Here is an 8,410-nt window from a genome sequence, read left to right on the forward strand (position 1 = left end):
CTTATCGGCATGGTGCTTGGAGGACATGCTGGAAATGACAACATGTTAAATAATAAATAACTCTACCATGAGCAGCAAAGGCTTAAGACTCAGGTGACTAAATCTAGTGAATTATACAAGGTCGTATAAAACTGTGTCACAGCTGGAATCAGAAGTTCAATGTTCCATCAAAGATGAAATGGAGAATTAAACTATAAAGGGAGGAAAGTAAACAATAAGCCCAGAGAAGAAGTTCCAGTTCACCCTGGTCAGAAACCAAGCCCAATTCAATTCTCTTTTCTAAATTAAGTTATTGTGAACCTAATGTTTTCTTAAGTAGATTTCAAACAGCTCTTTGGATGAAAATGATTTAGAAACCCCCAGTTTTAGCCTTTGAATGCAAACATTCATTTAGGGGGGTTTTGCTAGTACTTCTTCTCATGTTAGCAAGGGGAAAGTATTTTTAACTGAGTTTAATACAGTACTAATGACCTTGTAAGCTTGTACAAAAGATGTCCTTTAAATGAAATGTAGGAGAAAAAAATATTGTGTATATTCTACAGATCAGCTTCTTCCATTCCCAAAAAAAGATAAACTGGGTAAAAAAAACCAAATTATATTTGTTAATAGTTAAGGCACTAAATAAAGTGGCACAGTCATAAAAATTTAATTTGTGAAAGTAATCTTAATATTACTCTTAATTATTTCAAAACAATTGCCAGTAGTAGCAAATCCAGAGTCTTACATAGAAAGTTATAAATGTTTTTAATTTTGTATTTTAGAGAAAGAAATACAAATTAAAAATATTATATCTGCACAAGTAAAATCAAAGGATTCTGCACAAAATCCACATTTGGCCAACCTCCCCTATATTCTCAGTTTCTAAGCTTTGATATCAGTTCATTTCTTCCATTACCTTTCAATCTGTAGATGTAATGAATATACTAGTGGATAATTTGTTTTCTGTTTTATATTTCAAGCATGGGTAGTGAACTATAAAATCTAATGGAGAGTTCAAACATTTTTCAGTTCCAAGATTAAGGAAAGGCCTTAGCTCTACCTAAAAACTGGGCTTCTTACTTTTAGCTTGGGGGTTGTAACTCAGTGGAACATTTTCCTACCTGGATGTAAGCCACAGTAAACACTGACACACAGACGCACAGACACACATGGACACATAGACACACAGACACACACACACATACACATACACACACACACACACTTTTTTTATCTAGGCAATCTTTTTTTATATAATGAAGCTTTATTCAGTGGTTTGCAAATCTATCATGGCTCTGTTAGGCAAAAATTCAAGAAGCAGCTGAAGTTTATTTCAACACTGTGAAAGAAAATATAACCTACTCTCTGTAATTATCATACAAGAGTAGTTTAAAGAAGCAATAAAGCAGAGACTGTAGAAGCAGTCAGCTAACATTTAACATCCTGCCTAAGAACTTTACTAACTTTATGGCCTCAGGCAAGATAGTTACTCTCCTTTGCTTTCCTTTTTTCATCTGTAAACAGTGTGGAGTGATAGCATTTGTGTCATAGTCCCAGAATGGAGTCCAAAATACTATAATAGTGAATGTACGAATGGTGATACCACACAAAACAGCACAAATATAATTCAGATGGTAAATTCATAGGCCACAGCTTTAATCTGCTCTATGGGTGAGATCATTTATGAACAATATCTAGAAAACAAAATTAGTACTGTTACAATATCCTATATATAGTGGGTTACATGCAGTATTCATATATATGCCTATGATATAGTGATGTGAATGGAAGGATTTAAGACAGAATTTTCAGGAATAAGGAATGATACACTCTGGATTTGATTAGACATCCTTGGTATTGTGGTATTAGGTCATTCTAACAGTAACAGAGTGAATGAAATGTTTGAGATAAAAGAGCAATCCAATGATAGAGAAAAGCAATGATGCAATATCATGAGAATCTTTCCAAAATAATGAAGGAAAGGAAGCTAAAGCAAATGTGAGAGGGTATATGCATCTTTTAAACTATACCTCAGATTTTTGGGCTCTATCTCAGTGACAGTCCTCAAATAAAACAGCCAATGCTAAATGAGATAAGAGCAACTACAATAAATACAAAACACTATGAGCATCAATCATGTCAAGGTAGTTTGTTAGCTTGTAAGAAAATTCTCAGATCTTTTATAATTCTAGACATTCATGTGGAACTAGAGAGGAGTCAATACAGAAATAGTGTAATCACCTTAGTGGAAAATTTTATGAAAATGAAAAAATGGCAATTTCAGTTGATAAATGTAATATGAAGAACTTTTGGGTGCCCAAGGCAACAGGGGAAGTATACTGACTTTCAGTGAGGTGGAATCACAGACGCCAGAGCAATACAAAGCAGTACGTTAATAACACAATTTAATGGTAAGTCACTAGGGCAGACACTATGGAAATGAAGTAACAGAAGCTAATCATGGATAGTATGGATCAAATGCCAAAAGCTCATTTAGTTTTTGAGAACTGAATATGGAACACTATTTATCAAGTGAGTAGTAAATTGTCTTCCAAAGCCTTCAAGTTTTAGGGGAAAAACTCTATAGAGACAACTGGAAAGAGTACTGCAAATGCCCACAGACAGACTGCTATACTACATAAGTTTTTGTTGTCTATTTTCTAAAGAGCATTGTAATATAGTGATCTGAACCCTGAAAAATTTAAAAACACTAAAATTTGGCGCCAAACTGCTGTGTTTGAAAATAAGAGTATAAAGGCCCAGAGAAGGGCAGTAGTTCCTGAGACCTTGAATTTATAGCAAGATTTTTATGCTTCAAACTGTACTTTTTATTATGATTATGTTTCATTTTTGTATATTTAGAAAATATAAATCTTGGAAAGTCTTCATTCTAAGGAAGGGTAACAATCACCAGATTTTTCTTTAACAAAGTGTACTTTCTTTAATAAATCAGTACTTTAACATAGTACTGATACTCAAATTACATTTCATGTTTATGTTATGCTAGGATAGGTTCATAAATATTTGAGATTCTGGAAAACAATGTTAAAGCTGATGAGTTTCTTGAGTTAAAACAGGCATCACGGAAATGTAAAAATTTAAAAGCCACAACTTGTAAGGAAATGTTCCAAAATTTCCTTTTAAAAATAAAGATGTAGCCACAAAACTTCCCAACCACAAATTTTTATAGTAAAACACTTACTTTATTTTATTGTAGACATTTGTGAATAAAGGACTGAACGTTTTGTAGAATTTTTCTGTTTCATAGCTAAGGTTATGTTATTAGTATGTCTTACCTCTGGCTCATTGCCAGAATTCCACAGTTCAAGAACAATTCATCTAATTAATGGGACAAGATGACAAGTTCTAAAAAGGTAACAGCTAGCCTTTACTACCAATAATGAAAATGATATCAACAGTCATTGAGCATCTGTTACATGTATCAGACATAATCTTAGAAATAACACAAATGGTCTCTTTTGTTATCCACTGCAATCTTGAGACATAGAGATTGTGAGTGAGAAATCTGATACCCTGAAAAATAAATAAATAATATAACTATCCAGGACCAGAGAAATTAAAAAATATTATTAAGCAAAGCCATAAATACTTAAAGTCATACTTTAAGCCTCCTTGGCTAGTTCTGGGGCCTTTGATTTATGTTCTCCCTCCCCCCTCCTCCTTCTCTCTGTGTATGTGTATTTGTGTTTATGTGTGTGCCCCGAGTATCATCATGCATCATTACAAAATAAGTAAATAAAAGGTCATATTATCTCTTGTTACATGTACTTCTTTGGAATATAAAACCTGGTATAATTGAGAAAATGACTTACTTAGAAATCCTAGGAAGTCTAAAACTACTTTTATGAAATGCAAATAATTTTATTTCCAGTGTCATGGACACAGACTATTTCTGTTCCTCTGATTGTCTACTTAACCTTTCTCTGCAATTTCAGACTGCCTAGCTCCTTCAAGATGAACTAGCTGGTTCGTCAACTGTGCTCCTTACCACACCCTCTCCCAACTCTTTCATGATTCTGCCCTCTCCTCACTGCCTCCAATTACACCTTTTCAATCTTTCACTTTTTATAGATTCTACCTTTTGGGTTTTTTGTTTCGTTTTGTTTTGATTTTAGTTTTTTGTTTTGTTTTGTTTTGTTTTTTCAAGACAGGGTTTCTCTGTATAGCCCTGGCTGTCCTGGAACTCACTCTGTAGACCAGGCTGGCCTTGAACTCAGAAATCCTCCTGCCTCTGCCTCCCAAGTGCTGGGATTAAAGGCATGTGCCACCACTGCCCAGCTTATAGATTCTACCTTTAAATATGTACTCTAAGAACCTAAGTTAACCCAACCTAACATACTTTCTTTAATCTCCTGCCCATATAACAACTATTTTTCTTCCAAATAAAATTTCTCAACCTAAAATACAGACTTGGCTCTCTTTCTTCACCTCATGTTCTTTAATCTTTTCTGAACTTCTGAAAATGTTCTCTCAAAAAATATTGATGCAAAACATGAGCCTAACTCAGCCATATACCTCTTTAACCTTTTGTTATATCTTCTTTTGTGGGGGGTGGGGGTGGGTATTGAGCCCAGAAACTCACATGTTAAGTACATGCACTATCACTAACCTACATTCTTACACCCACTCTTTCCAACAATTCTTTGAGTATTTACTGAGAACTTACTATATCAATTCCTATCCTTTCCTTGGGTTCCTATCATTATATATACTTATAATAATAATTCCCAATGAATTTTTCTTGTGCCCACGCCTCTTTTGCACTGTGATGTTGCTGTAATTACTTATCAAAAGACAGAGTCTATTTGAACCCCCTATCTGGCCTTATAAATGTAGCATAAGTGAGGTGACAGTTCCAAACATGGTCTCGCAGCATCTTACTTCTTCTGTTTCATTAATTTAGGGCATATTAAATTAGCTCAGATACCTGAGATAAACAACTATTCAATAAAAAATTCTACAAACAGGGGGCTAGAGAGGTAGAGCAAATGTTAAGAGCACGTGTTACTCTGGCAGAGGAGCAAGGTTCAATTCTCAGCATCCACAGGGTAGTTCATAACCATTCCTAACCTCAGTTTCCAGGGATCTTATATCCTCCTTTGACTTCTGCAGGCACCAATCAAATGCATAGAGCATATAAACACACTAAAGCAAAAGATTCACATATAAAGTAAAATGAATAAATCTAATTTTAAAAAAATTAAGGAAACTTTGACAGATTAAAAAGCTGGCTATCCACCCATTCCCAGTGGGGCACCAACCATGAATAAGGCTATCTTAGACTCTCTATTTCTACTAAATTCAAAAATGCAACAAGATGGGTATGTAGTTTTTTTGTTTGTTTGTTTGTTTGTTTTACCTTCACACAAATTAATCATCAGGAAAAAGAGAATCTCAACTGAGAAACTGTCCTAATTGATGTGGGACGACCTAGCCCATTGTAGGCAGAATCATCTCTAGGCAAGAGGGCCTGGACTATACAAGAAAAGCAGCTGAGCAAGCCACTGACCCAAAACATAAGCAAACCAGCAAGTATACTCCTCTGTGGTCCCTGATTCAGTTTCTGCCTTCAGGTTCCTGCTTGAGCTCCTTTCCTGACTTCCCTCAGTGACGGATTGTGACCTTGGAGCTGTAAAATAAAATAAACTCTTCCCTCCTCAAGTTCATTTTGGTCAGTGTTCTATCATAGCAACAGAAAAGCAAACTAACATAATGAATAAGCCCAAAAGAAACCAGCAAACTCCTCCAGAAACAGGAATAAACCTCTAATTATGTTTGAAGATTCTGGGGTTTATGGTGATTTGTTGTCACACAGTAATAGATAGCTGACACCCAGTGGCCTAAATAAGATGCTTTCAGCAAAGCCAGCCATATTAAAATGGCTTCAGATCTGAAGATGTAATTCAGTAGTAGAGCACTTATCTCCAATATATAGGTTCCATCCCCAGTACCACATACAGCAATTATATTTAAAAGAACTTATTGTTTTTTTTTTCTGGTTATAGATACCTAACTAGACTCTATGGATTCATTAATTCACTGCTTTCTTAACAATGTCAGTATGTCCTGAAATCCCAGGACTAGGGAGATCAAGGCAGAAACCTCACAAGTTTCAGTTCATTCTGGACTACATGACAGGATCTTGTATGAAAAATATAGAAAGGAGCTGGTGGAGGTGGCCTATGCCTTAAATTGAACCATTCTAGAGGCAAGGTAAGAGAATCTGTGAGTTTGAGACCACTTTGATCTATATAATGAATTCTAAGACAGCCAGAGCTATATAGTGAGATCTGGTCTCAAAAAGCGGGTGGGGAGGGAGAATAATAAAAGAAGTGTCTTAATTACACTTTCTAGGTTTGTTTTCATTTTTATTTTTTCAAAAGATACCTTATACACTGACTAGCAAGCAACATGGTGACCTGAGTTTGATACCCAGAAGCCACATGAAGTTGGAAGGAGAGAACTGACCACAAAGTTGTCCTCTGAACTGTACCCCACAACATACACCATGACACAGATGCCCACACTCATATGAGAGAGGGAGGGACAGAAAAAGAAAGGGAGGGAGGGATATAGGGAAGGAGATAAAGAGAAGGAAGAAGAGGAGGAAGAGGAAGGAGAAGGGGAAGGGGAGGCGGAGGCGTAGGCAGAGGTTTATTCAAAGTTGGTTAGTATATAAAGAGGTAAATGTCACTGGATAGATATTAGGGACATTTTTCTTACTTATTGGTTTCTTAGTTCCTTGATATAAGGTTTTTTTCTCTAATTGTGGCAAAATAGGTACAACAAAATTTACATTTTAACATTTATAGGTCTAGAATTAGATATTGTTAAGTACACTTATATTATTTGTACAATTACAAAGAACACTCTCTGTCGTTACTACATTTTATTATTTACTGGTTTGTATTTTTACTCCAAAATCTGAACATATAAAAAGAGATTTGAAAGAGCTAGCAGTTTAAAAGCAACCAAATGTCACAGGGCCACAATGACCTAAATAAATAGCTAAATAAGTTTTAAAAAATAGGAGAGCTCTTGCTTACAGTAAAATTCTTTTGTTTTGTTTTGTTTTGCTTTTTCGAGACAGGGTTTCTCTGTATATCCCTGGCTGTCCTGGAACTCACTCTGTAGACCAGGCTGGCCTGAACTCAGAAATTTGCCTGCCTCTGCCTTTCAAGTGCTGGGATTAAAGGTGTGCACCACCACTGCCCAGCTTACAATAAAATTCTAATTAATGAGGTAGGATGATAGAAAACAGCAAGATATGTAACTTGGCATCAGAAGGGGGCTCAGTAAGTGTGTGGGAGACCTTGGCAGCTGAGTCAGCAGGATAAGTCTAGAGATTCTTTTCTGTGTTTACCAGGAACTCCTCTGGCAAAAGCAAGGCTGGTACAGCTTGTTCTAACAGGACTAAAAACTGTAGAAGGGGAACCCAGATTGAGGGCTTCATGAGTAAACTCAATAGGCACAGTGAGTGCTTCTCAAGGCCTGGGAGAAATATGCATAGCTTTCTGCCTCCATTCAAGAAAATAGATGCTAAAGCTGTATATATTCAGAAGAGCTGGCCATAACACAGAAGGTATCCAGGCTTAAAGCATAATACCGATAATCTTTTGTCCATGGCTTCAAATTATCTATAAAGCCAACTTAGAAATAACCTTTTTTAACTTAAAAAAAAGTTGCAGGACCTGGAGATATAGCACAATAACAGGTGCACTTACCTAGCTAGCATGTATGAGACTCTAATTTCAATCTCTAGTATCAAAATAAAAACAATAGAAACTTTATTATTTAGCTAGGGTAATGATTGAAGATAATGGAAATAAAATTAGTGAGCGACAGTAACTTTGACAACTAAGATAGCTACATAGGCTGTGCCCATAAAGACTGAGGAAGGTGCTTAATATGAACCTCTGGTCTACACATACACACACACACACACACACACACACACACACACACTCCACTTGTGTACACACATACATACACACAAACTCAAACTCAAATAAATATTGGACAAAATTAGCAATCAGTATTATTTGAAAGTATCTAAGTCATAAAAGATAAAGACTATCTCAGATAGAACTATTCCTTTTGGGGGTATCTAAGAACAGACACATAATACAATGTAAGATTCTGCATTAGAACTATGACCAAATAAGGAACCTGGTAAGGAACATTTTAAAATTCAAATAATATTTATATTATTGGTAAATATTGGTTAATATTATTGTTATTAGTATTAATTCTTTGTCTCAATAATTTTAACAATATTATAAAAATAAACAGTAAGGGAATTTTTAAATTTTTATGTAAAAATAAAAGTTTCTTTCAAATAATATTTTTTTTTCATTTTTTTTTTATTTTAGATATTTTCTTTATTTACATGCGAATTTCTCCTTTCCCA

General features: G+C 35.1%; 1 protein-coding gene across 1 annotated transcript in view; it reads right to left on the reverse strand.

The window, feature by feature from the left end:
* Positions 1 to 8,410, reverse strand: part of Megf9 (multiple EGF like domains 9) — a 100,955-nt gene that overhangs the window by 51,371 nt on the left and 41,174 nt on the right. The gene's annotated exons all lie outside the window — the stretch shown is intronic.

The sequence above is a fragment of the Mastomys coucha genome, unplaced genomic scaffold, assembly GCF_008632895.1.
Source record: "Mastomys coucha isolate ucsf_1 unplaced genomic scaffold, UCSF_Mcou_1 pScaffold18, whole genome shotgun sequence".
NCBI classification, from domain to species: Eukaryota; Metazoa; Chordata; class Mammalia; order Rodentia; family Muridae; genus Mastomys; species Mastomys coucha.